We start from the raw sequence: 14,336 nt of genomic DNA, 5'->3' as shown, positions 1-14,336 counted from the left end.
ATTCAACAATTGAGATTAAACATATTGACTTGGTTTACCAATTCCATCAATTTGATTACCTTAAGGCTTATCTGTTTATGTCTCAAAACTACAGTACTACCTGATGGAATAAGTTTCCAATTTCTACAAAAATATCTAAATTTTTGACCTGGAGAAATGCACTAGAATTTCACATCACTTTGTCACAATATATTATCATCAAGAAAAATCTAGAGAACACATCCATTGATTGCTACTCTTTGTGCTAATGTTACTATAATGTTCCATTTGTTACAATAAGTACTTTAACTGTCTTTTTCCACAGTTCTCTGCTCACATGCACTGAAAACCGATGGTTTTTGGGAATTATTAGCAAGCAAAGTTATAATTATGTACTAGTCTTTCCAGACTGAGACAAATTTCACATACCCTGCAATATCATATGCCTATCCTTTCAATAGTAATAGTTAAAGATATCTGGCATCAATGTCAACTAGGAGTTGGGAATCCGACATATATCTCTCATCTATCCTTCACTCAATGACCCCCTTTAAGAAAACATGATAAAAGTACTTTTAAGCATTATCATGCACCTTTTAGTTCTTGTGGAAAAGCTGGCTTATCTTATAGAATTACAAAAAATGAATTATGATACAAGGCTTCACTTTGTCTTCCAGCCCATGCTGGAAGAGAAAACATATGTCATGCACTATCATCCATCTTTGTTGTGCTACTTTTCTGTTGACATGCCCATTTTCAATGGAAATGGCGTTTTTTCACATATGGAAACATAATTGTGCTCCTGGAATATTTCTCTTGGCAAATCAACCCTCTATCAGTTTTGTTGTCACACTCAAATTAATAAGATAGAGTTGAAATTCTCAGTAAGGAGAGAAGACTATTCTAAGACAGTTGTTCCTTGGCTCTAGCTAGAAAAGACCTGCTAAATAGTTTGATATATGTAGATGTTTTTATCAGGTAACAACAAAAAGGCAGAAGATACAGACGTTGCAAAGGATTTTGATACTAATTTAATATTCCTGCAATTTCACCCACCTGACCCCAGTTGTTTTTATCGTTTATCTACATACCAAGAAAGTTTTGTCAAAGGTGGTTTAGTCAAAAATATTTGACGACCTAAACTAAACCAGGTGTACAAAATTGCCGTAGGACTGATTGCGTTACCCTAAACCCACAAAGCCTGCCAAATGCAATCAACAAAAGTAATGCCAAATTGCCAATACCTGCCTACCAGCCCATCAGACAAGCTTTTATCAATTGGATCACCAATAATGAACACAGTCCACTCTTAAAATGATGGAAGCGGTTGGGATCCCTCACAATGATTTCCCGGCCTACAATCTTGGAAATGAACTTGATTGCATTGTGGCAATCACCACACACACGGAGGTTATTTGTGATTCGAATTGATGTGCCTGGGGATGTGTTGATAAGTCCAAATGCAAGAGCCAGCTTTTCACTGTGGCTGTGAAGGATGTCTTCCTTCTCCTCTTCATTAACATCACGCAACACAAAGTCCGTATCAGGAACATACCCTACTGCCTCGATCTCCTTAGTCAAGCTCTCTACCTTCTCATAAATATGTTCTGATTGTGGGTGCCATTTGTCTCCCACAAGGAATGTGTGCACTTTATTTTTAACCTCAATCCAGCTGCATCCCGCTGGTTTTTTCAAACCCTTATCTTGCATTACTGCTCTCACTTTTGCCACTTCTTCCCACTTGCCAGCTGCAGCATAAATATTTGATAGCAACACATAATTTCCAGGATTATTGGGCTCTAATTCAAATAGGCGGTTTGCAACACATTCGGCTAAATTTATATTGCCATGAGCTCTGAGCAAAGCCCCAAACACAGCAGCATTAGGTTCTATTGGCATCATTGTTATAAGATTGTGTGCCTCATCCAGGAATCCTGCACGCCCAAGTAGGTCAACCATACATGCATAGTGCTCTACCCTTGGCCTAACGCCATAATGCTGACCCATGCTATCAAAGTATTTGCGTCCTTCATTCACCAAGCCTGCGTGATTGCATGCATACAGCACAACAAGAAATGTAATATGGTCAGGTTTCTTACCTGATAAGAGCATTTGATGATACAGACAGACAACACTATCTCCTTGCCCGTGCATCGCATACCCTTTAATCATTGCATTCCACACATCCAAATCCTTTTTAGGATTCCTGTCAAATACTTGGCGTGCATCCTCTATGCTGCCACATTTGGAATACATGTAAATGAGAGCACACACCACAAAGCCATTCACTAAAATTCCATTCCTAATTATGTATCGATGGATCTCCTTACCTTGTCGGAGAGCTCCTATATAGGCGCACGCCGATAGCCCACAAACAATAGAAACAGCATCAGGCTTCAATCCTGCCAAAACCATTTCGCGAAACAGCTTCAACGACTCGTCACAATACCTACTCTGCACATATCCTGCAATCACGCTATTCCACGATACAATGTCTCTCTCAGGCATTTTTTCAAATAAATGTCGTGCAGTCTCAAGACTCCCACATTTTGCATACATGTCTATAAGCGCATTCACTATAAAAACATCAGACTCCAGCCCTCTTCGCACTATATCACAATGTATCTCCCTGCCCTGATGCAGAGCTTCTAGGCCTGCACACGCTTTCAGTACACGAGGAAATGTAAACTTGTCCGGCTGCGCACCACTCCTTTGCATCTGTAAATACAATCTCAAAGCATCCTCACACAACCCATGCCTGGCATATCCTGCGATCAATGCATTCCATGAAAACACATTTCGTTCAGGCATTTTGTCAAGCACTTCGCGTGCAACCTCAAGTTTCCCACAGTGGGCATACATGCTCACAAGCTTAGACCACAAAAATACAGTGGGCTTAATTCCACTGTTGAGCATGTGGGCATGTGTTCGCCTGCCCTCATGCAGAGCTTTCAACTTTGCGCATGATTCCAGTAGCGAAGCATAATTATCTGCATCGAGTGATATTCCCTGCTGATCCATAGCGTCTACCATATCCAATGCTTTTTTCAACCGCGGATCTACAGATACAGAGCACACCTCAATACCCATACCGCCGATATTTTTCTTATTACATTGATGAAGTGAACCCTTTTGTTTCCCTCTGCGCCTTCCATTAAAATCAATATGTGCAGACATATAGGGTTTTTTACATGGAAGAAATATTAACCCAAAATAATCATCAGTTGCTGGTGAGTCCCAGTTTTTGACTCTGTAAGGAGGGAAGTAATTGAGTGATGATAACGTTGGAGGCAATACCAATGCCATTAAATACTCGGCTTACTCTTGGATTTGTTTTTGTCGAAATAGGGAGGGTAGGATTAGTTGCAGAGCGTAGCTCCTTCTATGATTAGTAACGAAAATTGGGTTGAGAAACGCAATCTATGATCCAGCGACATCACAAGGGAAGTTAGGGTTTGAGTGTGGGAGTGTGGACGCGTCACTTCTTATCATAACAACATAATACATTCACTGATTTCAATTTACTGGATGCACAAAACTTAAATGACTTGACTCGAGATGTGATAGAGGTCAAGGAACATGTTAAGAAATTGCTGAGACTTATAGGTTTGGATGCTCGGAACTTGGGAGTACTATTCTCAGGCTCTAGAGTTCTTTATGGGAGTATAGGATTACTGTTCGATTTTTCTCGGGGCAGGCTATACATCTTAATATCTGGAGCGGGAATCATAACACAGTCTCGACAATCAGAGTGTTGGTCATGGTGTTACTAAGAACTGGATGGAACACTAAAACAGTGGTATTTTTATTTTTTTGATATTTTTGTATTATCTTGACAATGCATACAGGTTGACAGCTTGGGAGCAATAGGTCTTTTATCAAGTCTGGTCCATAGGCTACGACTTAACGGATTCATAGATAGAAATTTCAGACTAGTTCTACCATAGCTTGTGGAAACAACTCTTAAACTGATGGGAGCTCTTCACCGATGGGAGGTGCTGGCCAATTGGGGTTATTTTTGGGCCAAAGGCTAATATGCACTTGACCATTCATCATGAAAAGTTATTTCAGTGAACCCAATTTGGAGTGGGGTTGTGTTAACGAATACACACACTAGAGTGTAGTTGCGTTATATGTGTTTGAGGAGCGAAATTGAAGCCCTGGAACTGAATAAAGGCTTGCAAAAACTCATTGATGTAAGGGTCAGTCAGTGATACTTGGTACTTAGGGATCACAGAGGACCAAACAGGACCATTGTTCAAAGGACTTTGGAATTCGCCAAGCAAAGCATCATTAAACTCATTGGCTCTGGAGTTAAGGACGCAAGTCAAACAGGAAGTATTTAATCCTAGTCGCACCAAAGGATTAATACCAAATTGTATAAGGTCAATATGGATATACCGGAAGTCGTTCTCAAGACCCCATTCTATATCTTCTCTATTGATTAAAGGAACTTGACACACTTGTTGTGATAGAGAGATTGGAATGTTAACAGAAGTAAAACAAAAAAGACTGGCAGCTCTGAACTTAAACACAGGCATATTATAAATCTTATCTACATCAATATTTGGAAGTGTCCAGTTTGGTTGGGGATCAAACTCCTGAGTAATGACACAAGTGTTATATAGAAAATCCTTATTATCTTTATTCAAAAGTTTGGACAACCATGACCATCGTCTATCATGTGCGGCTTTGCGCAATTCAGAAAACTCATAAGTTTGCCTAGAGTCCATACTGATACAAGAGAAAGAATAAGAGGAACCTGAAAAATCGCAAAATTGGTTGCAATCCTTGGTCTACCACCTTCACGCCCAAACACGACCTCCTCTGGTCTTCAAATGAGACTTATCACAGTGCACGACCTTCGAATTTCGCCTACAGCAAGTAAACTTTCATTCTTTGGCTCTGATAAAGAATATTTCAAGAAATATCCTCAGAAATTTAAAAAGTCTCCTAGATCCAGGTATGTCTTCAAAAAAAAATAGCAAAGGGATCCACGTGCTTTATCTGCAGAAAAAGTGGACATTGGGCTAACAAGTGTCCTCATAAAAGGAAAGGAGTTCAAAACAAAATATGTGAGTTATTCACCACCACATATAATTCGGCTGATTGGGATCTGGTTTCACAATCAAATTCTGACTATGAATACTTTTTTGTATATAGTGACTCTGGTTCTGATGTAGAAAATAATTTTTAGAAAATGTCTATAGCATGTTCTTCTAGCAGTGATGATTGTACATACATTTTAGATTGTCTTATGTTTTTTGTACAAATTTCAAAAGAAATGCTTTAGTCTCTCCAAAAACAAAAAGATGCTCTTGCTCCAAGATTGGTAATTCCCCGACGAAGACTCCAAGAGAGGATCAACAAATTAAAAGAGTCTTTAGTGTTGTAGAATGATGAAGCAGAATTAGATCCTGAGGACTAGTATAAACCCTCCTATGCTTTTGCCTTAGAACCACTTCCTTCCTCATGTTCTGATCCGAATTGGATCCATAAAGAATTGTCAAGGAACCATGATTGTATCAGGTTGGACAAACATCAAGAAATTCCAAAACAGCGATGAAAAACACCTTGAACCAGTGGCAATGGCAGCCAGTGTGGAATGACGAGGACCTCGGTCAAAGCGCGCTGACCGAGGCTCATGGAGACTGCACGGGAGGTCAAAGTAGCCCCTGGGAGGCCCGGATTGGGAAAATAAGGAGGTTTTTGATGCGCGATTAGCACTTAGCGCTGGGCGAACAAGGCCGTAATGGAGGAAGCCTGAGCACTCAGACACATGGGGAGCCGGAGAACCGCGGGCGAAAAGCAAAAAGCGCTAAAAGTACAAAGGCGGGACCCGCGCTCTGGAAACCGGCGGTATTGATCGGGGCGCCCTCAAACGGTAAGTGGTTTTGGATGAAAGCGGAGCGATTCCACTCAACGATCGACACGTGGCAAGCGGAGGTGAGAGAAAACCACCGTTGATCGTGCGCTAACAGTGGAGCAAGTCAACAGTGCGAAATGTGCGTATGGCGTCGGATATGGAAGCCCCAGATCGGACGGTCAAGATTGTGCCTGATGGGGGAAGCAGAATCGACGAAGGAACAAGCCACAATTTAGAAATATTTGGAGTCCGTTTGACCGCCACGGTGGAGGAAGACTTCATCCACGACGTAACTGAAGAAACGAACCAACGAAGTAGGTTGGCGCCGTTTAGAGGAGGACATGTGGCCACTCCCTAAGCGTTGATGATGACGCCGAACAGGGAACTCCAAGCGCAATTGCAGAAGGTGAATCGATAGAGGCGGAAGAGGAACAAAACATTCTTGGAACGAATGGCCTAAAAGCCGTGAACAGAGACAGAACACACATGGAGAAGTGGAACAATGAACCTCGAGAGGAGGATTGAACACAGAGAGACAGAAAACAAAGAAGAAGACAGTGAAGCAAAAGCAATAGAAGACAGAGGGCCGAGCTGACCAAAGGCAGCGTCGAGCACCAGAGAGCTTGAAGATTCAAGCCATCCCAGAGAGGATCTGTCCGGAATGAGCACCACATTGGGCTCTTTCCACTGTAGACCAGAAGGTCATAGAGCTGGTAGGCAAAACAGAGTTTGTGCACTCTAGTGGCCTGGGGAATCCATGAACCACCCTGCCAAGCAAAACCTGCTTCAGGAGAACTCACATTGAGTCCTTGCATTGTAATTCTCTACTCAAGACACAATAAAACAAGGCCACCACTGAAAGCTGGACCGAAGATGTAGCCCTGGGGAATAGGGTGAACTCCTTATTAATTTCTTGTGTTCTTGTATTTGCTTACTGTATTTCTCAGCTGTCTTTCCATTTAAATGTCTATGTATTGGCAATCTGATCGATCCGTTGCTTAAATAACACATAACACACACCAGCACGTGTCTGTAATACCTTTGTTTAACAAATCTTAAATTGATGTCACTCATAGGGTGATTATCAGATCAAGTGATATCAGAGCTCTAGACTGTAAGGTTAGACAAGCTTGTGTTGGTTAGTTGTTGAATGCTCACTAGATCAAAGCTCAAATTAGGAGAAGGAGAGTTGGTGGAAACTAATCCTGAAATTGGGAGAGTCTATCCTCGGAAGACAATGTCAGAGGAAGGTTCTGTGGGGCCAGACCCTCAATTCATAGAAAGTTTCCTAGCTATAAAGTCTATGGTAGAAGAAATGTATAGGGACTTTAGAAAGCATAAGGTTGAAGATTCATCAGGTTCTAAACAAGATAAAGAAGAAGATGAGTCTCACTACCAAGACCACTCCAACGAAAAGGGGAAAGAGGAAAGTTTTCTCACACCTCCTAATAGCCCTGTGCATAATAAGAAAGCATCTTTGATTAAGCTAGATGTTAAATTTGATTTGCCTATATATGATGGAGAGCTAAATGCTGAAAAGTTGGACAATTGGATTAGACAAATTGATGTGTATTGCAGGGTACAGAACATAGACTCAGACAAGAGTAAGATTCAACTAGCAAGCCTACGCCTAGGAGGCACTGCCTTGGTTTGGTGGGAAGGCAGAACCCAAGCTGATATGAAAAGACATGGTAAGACCATCTCTGTCTGGAGTGAATTTGTTGCTGCAATCAAAAAGCAGTTCTATCCATTGGCCTACATGCAACAAGCCATGATGAGTTGGCAAACTCTTCGATAGTTGAAAGGGCAAAGTGTGCAAGGGTATACTCAAGAATTCAGAAAGAAAGCATTGATGTTGGGTATCTCATTAGACTCACCAAAGACTCTTTTGAAGTACATTGGTGGTCTACACAGCTACATGAGGCACACCATCCTCATGTTTAATCCCACAAGTATAGATGAGGTATCTGTACAAGCTACTCATCTAGAAGCTAGAGGAAAGAATGGAAATCCAGAAGTTGGGGGACCATCCCAACCCACTGTAAGCAAGAGCAAGGAGAAAAGAAAGTAGAAGTGGAAAGCAAGGAAGGCTAACACTGCACAGAAAAGCAAAGCTTCATGCACTCATTGTAAGAAGGATGGGCATAATGATGAGCATTGTTGGATTCTGCATCCAGAGCTAAGACCTAAGAAGTCTGAGGGCAAGAAGAAGAATATTGTTGTAGCTATTCAAAAAGATTTGGAGTCAAACTCAGGAGATGAAACAACTATAGCAGCCATAGGTATAAAAGGTAAGAATTCTGAAGCATCTACTAGCAATTCTGCTCAATCTGTTATTGACGAAGAAAATGAGAGAAAAAGACATGAGCTTTTCCATATTCGAGTCATTTCCAAAAATCAAAAGATTGATACTTTGTTTGATAGTGGCTCACAAGTAAATCTAATTTCTGGAGCAATTGTAAAGAAATTGGGATTAGCAACTACACCTCACAAGAAACCATACCCATTAGGATGGTTGAATGATAAAGCACAACTACAAGTGACTAGAGAGTGCAAACTCAAGTTTTCTTTTGGGTCAACATTTGTAGATGAGGTTGAGTTAGACATAATTCCTTTGGATATATGTGGAATTGTTTTAGGAAGTCCTTACTTGTATGATAGAAAGGTTATTTTCTATAGAGTTGAGAACAAGTATCTGCTTGTTAAAGATGGAATCGAATACTTTGTAAGAGCTCATAAGCTCAAGAATAATTATACTCTCATAAACTCGGGGAAGATGAAAAGAATGATAAATTCATGCAAACAATTCTTATTGATGGTTGTAAAGGAAAAGAAACCCGATAAAACCAATGTATTTGAGGGTTGTAATGCTAAATAGCAAGCTGATATAGAAAAGGTTGTTTCAGAGTATGATGTCTTGTTTTAAGAACCTAAAGGTCTGCCACCCAAAAAGGGAATAGTACATGATATTATTTTGCAGCAAGATGTTCCTTTGCCTAACATTGGGATGTACAGTTTGTCGGCTTTAGAGAATGCTGAAATCAAGAAGTAGGTGCAGGAGTTGCTCGAGAAAGGGTTCATCAGGCCTAGTACATCACCATGTGGGTCACCAATCGCTTTGGTAAGAAAGAAAGATGGTTCGTGGAGAATGTGCATTGATTACCGAGCACTGAATAAGATAACAATCAAAAATCATTATCCCCTTCCTCGCATAGATGATCTTTTAGATCAAACGAAGGAAGTTGTTTATTTCACCACGCTGGACTTGCACAGTGGATACCATCAGGTCAGAGTTGCAGAGCAAGATGCATGGAAGACTGCTTTCAAAACAAAGCAGGGATTGTATGAATGGCTAGTTATGCCTTTTGGCTTAACTAATGCTCCTGCTACTTTCATGAGATTAATTAATGATGTACTCAAACCTTTTCTTGATGATTTTGTTATTGTGTATCTGGATGACACTCTGATTTTTAGTAAAACGTGGGAAGAACACTTAAAGCATGTTAAGCAGACATTAGATGTTTTGAAAAGAGAAAAACTTTATGTTAAACTCTCAAAATGTGAATTTGGCAAAACATCTCTACGCTACTTGGGTCATATAGTAGGGGGAGGTGAATTGAAAATAGATCCCTCTAAAGTGGCAGTCACTGTGAACTGGTCTAAACCCAGGTCTGCTACAGAAGTGAGAAGCTTCTTAGGAGCAGCACACTATTGGAGGAAGTTCATTTCTAACTTTTCCTCAATTACAACTCCTTTACATGCTTTAATAGGATTGAATAAGGTGTTTCAGTGGGGAGGCAAACATCAGAAAGCCTTCGACACCTTGAAAGAAAAGATTAGTACAGCTCCTATACTAGCACTGCCAGATCTACAAAGACCATTTGAGATCCAAACTGATCACAGTGACTATGCCATGGGAGCAGTGTTGACACAGCACGGTAGACCCATATGTTATCATTCTGAGACTTTTAATCCTGTTGTAGTTAACTACCCTACATATGATAAAGAATTGTATGCATTAGTTCAAAGTGTGAAAAAGTGGAAACATTATTTAATGGGCAAAGAGACAGTAATACATACTGATCATCAACCACTTCAATATCTACACTCCCAAACTAAGTTGCAACAATCAAGACATTACAGATGGATTGGTTTTCTACAACAGTTTCATTTAGTCATCAGATATAAAAAGGGCATACATAACAAGGTTGTAGACATGTTATCTAGACCCATTATAAATGCATCTACCATACTTAAGCATAATTTTGTGCTACATGAAAGCTACATAGAGCAATATGCTCAGGATATGGACTTTAAAGATGTATATGCAACTTTGAGTCAAGGAAAGAGAGTAGAAGAATTGGACTATCATGTGAAGGACCGGCTCTTATATCATTGTAGGAAACTCTGCATTCCACAAAATGAGAGGATAAAGATAATTAGGGGAGCACCCACTTCTCTGATATCAGGTCACTTTGGGGTAAGTAAAACAGTTGCACAGCTGCAAAGGTTCTGCTATTGGTCGAAAATGAATGAGACAGTTTCTAGGTATGTAAGAGGGTGTGCTATGTGTGCTAAAAACAAGCCCAACAATAGAAAACTAGGCTTGTACACTCCATTGCCAATTCCTTCTCACCCTTGGGAAAGTGCTCCCATGGATTTTGTTGGAGGACTGCCTAAATCTAGGAAAGGTCATGATTATCTATATGTTGTTGTGGATAGGTTCAACAAAATGTGTATTTTGATACCTTGTAATAAACAGATTACAGCTGAATAGATTGCAAAATTGTTCTTTGAACATGTATGGGTTCATTTTGGATTACCCACTTCCATTGTATCTGATCGAGACACCCGATTTGTGGGGAAGTTTTGGTCGAGTCTGTGGGAACTGATGGACACCAAACTAAAGAAAAGCACAACTTTTCATCCACAAACAGATGGCCAGACAGAAGTAGTAAACAGGACAGTGATCCAGTTACTGAGAGGTTATTGCAGCAAACATCCTAAGCTTTGGGATGAACACTTGTGTTATGTGCAGCATGCTTACAATAGAGCCAAGCACTCTTCTACACAGAGATCTCCTTTTGAGACCTGTTTCGGTTTCACACCAAGATCTCCTTTGGATTTTGTCTTCGGTAAAGATACCATGGTTGATGGACACAGTGATGTGGACAGGGCAACTAGGTTCATTGAACAGATCCAGGAGATCCACCAGGCAGTAGAGGAACAGCTAGAAAAGAGCCAAGCCAAGTATAAGGCTAGGCATGATAAGCATCGGATGGAGCATATTTTTCAAGTTGGAGACCAAGTTTGGCTGTATATCAACGAGGAAAGGATGCAAGGTGAAGTAAAAAGCTAAAGTCTATCAGGTATGGACCCTTTAGGATACTTGAGAAGATTGGTGAAAATACTTTTCGCCTTGATCTACCAGCTTACATGCACATCTACTCAGTCGTAAATGCAGATTGCTTGAGATTGTTTGAACCTTCAATGATTGAGGACCCTGAAGAATAGAGTCAATTGCCTTCTATTGATGACCTGCTACCTGAATATCTTAATGAATTGTAGGAAGACACAGTGCTAGAAAGGAAGGTGAGGACGACGCACAGGGGAGATGTTGAGTACCTCAGGATTGGGCTCAAAGGTTTGAAGCCAAGCAGTGCAAAGTGGATTGAGATTGGACAAGTGAGAAAGCAATACCCTCACCTAGTCGATGCTTGAAAGCCAACTTTTGGTGGTCCAAAAGCTTTTTCAATGGGAAGGCCATGATCCAAATTGGATCCATAAAGAACTGTCAAGGAACCATGACTGTATCAGGTTGGACAAACATCAAGAAATTCCAAAACAGCGATCAAAAACACCCTGAACCAGTGGCAATGGTAGCCAGCGTGGAACAACGAGGACCTCGGTCAAAGCGCGCTGATTGAGGCCCATGGAGACTGCACGAGAGGTCAAAGTAGCCCTTGGGAGGCCCGGATCGGGAAAATAAGGAGGTTTTTGATGCGCGATTAGTGCTTAGTGCTTGGCGAACAGGGCCGTAATGGAGGAAGCCCAAGCACTCGGATGCATGGGGAGCTGGAGAACCGCGGGCGAAAAGCGCTAAAAGTACAAAGGCGAGACCCGCACTCTGGAAACTAGCGGTATTGATCGGGGTGCCCTCAAACGATAAGTGGTTTTGGAGGAAAGCGGAGCGATTCCACTCAACGATCGATGCGTGGCAAGTGGAGGTGAGAGAAAACCGCCATTGATCACGCGCTAACGGTCGAGCAAGTCAACCACGCGAAACGTGCGTATGGTGTCGGATCTGGAGGCCCCAGATCAGACGACCGAGATTGCGCCCGATGGGGGAAGCAGAATCGACGAAGGAACAAGTCGCGATTTAGAAAGATTTGGAGTCTGTTTGACCGCCACAGTGGAGGAAGACTTCATCCACGACATAACTAAAGAAATGAGCCGACGAAGTAGGCTGGCGCCATTTAGAGGAGGACATGTGGCCACTCCTTTAGTGTTGATGATGACGCCAAACAGGGAACTCCAAGCGCAGCTGCAGAAGGTGAATCGACAGAGGCGGAAGAGGAACAAAACATTCTTGGAACGAATGGCCTAAAAGCCATGAACAGAGACAAAACACACACAGAGAAGTGGAACAGTGAACCCCGAGAGGAGGACTGAACATAGAGAGATAAAAAACATAGAAGAAGACAGTGAAGCAAAACCAACAGAAGACAGAGGGCCGAGCTGACCAAAAGCAGCGTCGAGCACCAGAGAGCTTGAAGATTCAAGCCATCCCAGAGAGGATCTGTCCGGACTGAGCACCACATTGGGCTCTTTTCACTGTAGACCAGAAGGTCACAGAGCTGGTAGGCAAAACAGAGTCTGTGTACTCCAGTGGCTTGGGGAATCCAAGAACCACCCTGCCAAGCAAAACCTGCTTCAGGAGAACTCACATTGAGTCCCTGCATTGTAATTCTCTGCTCAAGACACAATAAAATAAGGCCACCACTGAGAGTTGGACCGTAGATGTAGCCCTGGGGAATAGGGTGAACTCCTTATTAATTTCTTGTGTTCTTGTATTTGCTTACTGTATTTCTCTGATGTCTTTCCATTTAAATGTTTGTGTATTGGAAATCTGATCAATCCGTTGCTTAAATAACATAGAACACACACCAGCACATGAGTATGTAATACCTTTGTTTAACAAATCTTAAACTAATGTCACTCATAGGGTGATTATCAGATCATGTTCTCAGGAAGAAATGATTTTAGATGAAATCTGAAATATAGAAGAAGATATAAAAATAAGCAAAAAAGATGGTAGAGTTAGCAGATCAGATTCAACATCAAATTCAGAAACTTGATGAAATGAATTCAAAGTTTACAGCTCTAGTCTTGGCTCATGCAGATATACCAGCAGTTAAGACAGAAGAAACATCTCCTAAACTTGTTCTTGATATCAGTTCTATAGGAGATCAGATGGTCATCCCCATTGGAATCAAAACTGATGGCTATAAGCATTATGAATTGGATGCACAGATAGATACAGGAGCTATGTGTAGTTGTTGCAAGTATAAAGCCATTCCATCCTATTTTTGGCAGCCCACACAGTTGCATTTTAAAGTTGTTAATAAACAACTCATGAAGATTTCTTATTTTTCCCCTGATTTTCCTATATTGCTTTCATCTACTATTGTATATGTCACCCTGTATAACTATGATATTGGTTGTGATATGCTATTGGGACAGGATTTTGTGAAGAAATATATGCCTATCCTAGTTGACAAAGATGCAATTACATTCATTGTGCAGCAAGCCAAGATAGCAGTCCCAGTTAAAAGCAAATATGCAATCCGAATTAAGACGGATACTCTAGAGACTATTGAAGAATTTGTTCAGGACTTGGCAAAAATTCAAAAGATAATCAAGCATGCTAACCTACATGGCCAAGAATTGTTAAAAGATATTGTCTCCAAACTCCAAAAGGATTGCACTTCAGAACATCCTGACGCCTTCTGGTTTAGGGAAAAATATTTTGTAAATTTGCCTTTTAAAGATGCTCAGACCCATCAAGCACAGAAAGCATCTGCTAATCACATGAGTCCCTCTGAACAAGAACTTTGCAGGAATGAAATAAAACAGTTGCTTGAGAGAAAGCTCATTGAGCCCTGCAAAAGCCCATGGGCATGTCCTGCGTTCTATGTGAATAAACATTCAAAGCAAAAAGGGGTAAGAAGAGGTTGGTAATCAATTATAAAGTTCTAAATGATGCATTACTCCCAATTAGATATCCCTTGCCAAACAAGGAGATCCTTCTCTCTAAGATTGCTAAAGCCAATATCTTCAGTAAGTTTGATCTGAAAAGTGGATTTTGGCAGATTGGCATTGCTCTAGAAGACAGGTTTAAAACAACCTTTGTAGTACCAGGAGGACAATACCAGTGGACAGTGATGCCTTTTGGGTTGAAGAATGCCCCATCTGAATTCCAGAAAATGAT

General features: G+C 41.1%; 1 pseudogene; it reads right to left on the bottom strand.

The window, feature by feature from the left end:
* Positions 1 to 1,227: 1,227 nt before the first annotated feature.
* On the bottom strand, positions 1,228 to 3,979 carry LOC149233993 (putative pentatricopeptide repeat-containing protein At5g52630 pseudogene; annotated as a pseudogene).
* Between the last annotated feature and the right edge of the window lie 10,357 nt (positions 3,980 to 14,336).

This window comes from Pinus tabuliformis, chromosome 8 (genome assembly GCF_031772625.1).
Source record: "Pinus tabuliformis cultivar Carrire ecotype Pingquan chromosome 8, CPIR1, whole genome shotgun sequence".
Lineage (NCBI taxonomy): Eukaryota > Viridiplantae > Streptophyta > Pinopsida > Pinales > Pinaceae > Pinus > Pinus tabuliformis.
This window is presented reverse-complemented; position numbering and strand designations above follow the sequence as displayed.